This window comes from Penaeus monodon, chromosome 7 (assembly GCF_015228065.2).
Source record: "Penaeus monodon isolate SGIC_2016 chromosome 7, NSTDA_Pmon_1, whole genome shotgun sequence".
In the NCBI taxonomy this organism is placed as follows: Eukaryota; Metazoa; Arthropoda; class Malacostraca; order Decapoda; family Penaeidae; genus Penaeus; species Penaeus monodon.
This window is the reverse complement of record NC_051392.1, coordinates 2797323-2800032: the sequence shown is the minus strand read 5'-3', so window position 1 is coordinate 2800032 and position 2710 is coordinate 2797323.

Here is a 2710-nt window from a genome sequence, read left to right as displayed (position 1 = left end):
TATATAATATTCTAAACTATCATATACTCCTATATAAATGAATAATTATCATTATAATATACATAACTACTATGTATATATATATTATATATATATATATATTATATATATATATATATTATATATATATATAATTATATATACACCCCTACCACACACACATTCAACACACTCCATATCACACACACTATTATATATATATATATATATATATATATATATATATATATATATATATATACCGTGTGGACCACGGGTAGAATAATCCAACGTACCTTTGCGTTTTGTAAGAGGGACTAACCCAAAGGTTCGCATATATAGCTTGCCGTAAAACCTCAAAGTCCATACTATATATAATCAGAATGCAAGACAAGTCTACCCGCAGGCGACGCGTCGGATGAGTATCGCACAATGGGAACGGCTACTGTATCCCAAGAGGCGGATACGTAAAGAACAACTGGGAGAAGAGATCTTAGGTTACCATGGCTCTGGCGCTGCATGGCCTCGTTGCCTTTGGCGAGAAGTGAGTTCGACATTTTACGCTGTGCCGGGTCCACGTCCGATGCGTAGGCCCCTGAAAGAACTCCCCGAGCGCGAGCTGCGCCTCTTCGGCAAATTCGGACAGCACTCGAGCCAAAGACTCCCCGATGCTCCCTGCGCCAAGTCCTCGAGAAAAGTGGCAGACGGCGCCTTTAGAGCGACAGGCATCTTCTTCTCCGGCGAGCGACGCCCCATGCCTCCCCGGCTCTGTGCAGGATCTCATGCCAAAGTGCCCTCTACTGCATCAAGCTCCGTATCCGAAGGACTGTGCGTGCCGCGACCGCGTCTGCGCATTCATCAGTATTGGCCTTTCTGTTTCATAGTTCGATATTTGACGTGGCTTGATGCATTATGTATACGCGATTTTTTTCCAAGGACCGTTTGAATGGAAAAAAGCCATGTAGAATATAAAGAATATATTATATATATATATATATATAAAACAACACACATACATACACATCACACAACACACATATATATATATATAAATATATATATATATATATATATTATATATATAATATATATCTATATATATATATATATATATATATATATATATATATATAAATAAACTGTCGCTCTCCTCTCTACCTCTTTCTTTCCATCTATTTATCTATCTCTATTTCTCTATATCTCACGTTCGCAAGCTAGTTCACTCTCTCGCTCTTCTCTCACCTTTTCTTCTTTCTCAGGATGTTCTCAGCTTTTGTGTAATGGACTCCCGTTTTATGTCTTTTGTAATTCATTGTTTACATTTTTTAACGTGTTAAACAGTGTTAATTTTTACATTGTTACATAACACTCGGAATGTTTTTAAATAAAAGGAACATGAATATATATAAATATATATATATATATATATATATATATATATATATATATATATATATATATATATTATATCTCTCTATCTGTATAGTATAAACATATATACATATACACATACGCACGAGAGACCGTAGATATTAATCCATCCTTTTGAGAAAACAAAGCCTATCATATGGTATCATTGAAGGTGCACACAATACTCGTAAATTTTCTGTCTCACTGTACAGTGAGTATTAAAATACGATACATTCACAGGTACTATAAACTATGCCTCCACAGCATAAAGCGAGCTTCTTTAGTTGCTGTAAAAATGGCAAGCTGAGTTAATTACCCTATTTCCTGATAGGTTTCCCAGTCGTGTGTTCTTGCAAAATGGGAAAAAGAATAAGGGGAACAGGAAATGGTGTAACCTGTCAGTAGACCAGTCCTCTCTTACACGTTAACATATTTTTATATTGTTGTATAATGGGTGTGAATGAACGTCGTGGGATATCAGTAATAAGAAAGGGAACAGAATGGGTAGGTATATGCGTAGTAGTAGTTGTGGTAGTAGTAATAATAGTTGCAGAAGTCGTAATAATAGTAGTAGCGGTGGTAGTAGTAGTTCTTGCTGTAATGGTAAAAGTAGTAGTAACCATAGCAGTAGTGGTAACAGTAGTTGTAGTACTGACAATGGTGGTAGTCGTAGTAGTAGCAGCAGCAGTAGTGGTTGTAATCGTATTATCATTATTACTAGTAGTAGCATCATCATTATCTAAATTAGCTTTATCATTCTATTTTCGTTGCTGTCGTTGTCATTATCATTATCAACAACAACAATTATAATAATAACACCTCCATTAATATCATCCTCTTCATTATTCATATATACATAACACAAAAGCCGTGAATCCTCTTACCAAAACGAAAGCCTCGGGATTATCATAGCCAACGTGCAGGGTAGCTGTTCGGAATGAGAAATGAATGTGCAAAAAAAGGGAATGTAAAGAATTTCTAACACAAAGCCTGCCATTATCCCGAAGGTCGACAGAGGAAAGACCATTTCGAGAAAACTATATAAGCACATTAGCCTTTTTTTCTCTTAATAAGTACTAAATTAAATAGCTTTGAAATAGGTATTTAGTAGCTACGGATGGTAGTTAAACGGATGAAGAGTTCTAAATGCATTGTTTCTTTGTCATTGACTGTGTGATTCATTTTGTATGTATTTGTAGTTTACGTGAGTGTGTACAAACCATGCTATTTATGGTCTCGATTCGGATGAGAGCACGCGTTAAATGTTCTTGTGAATAAATACGAAATAACTATGGACATGAAAAGCCGTCATTGAAAATCA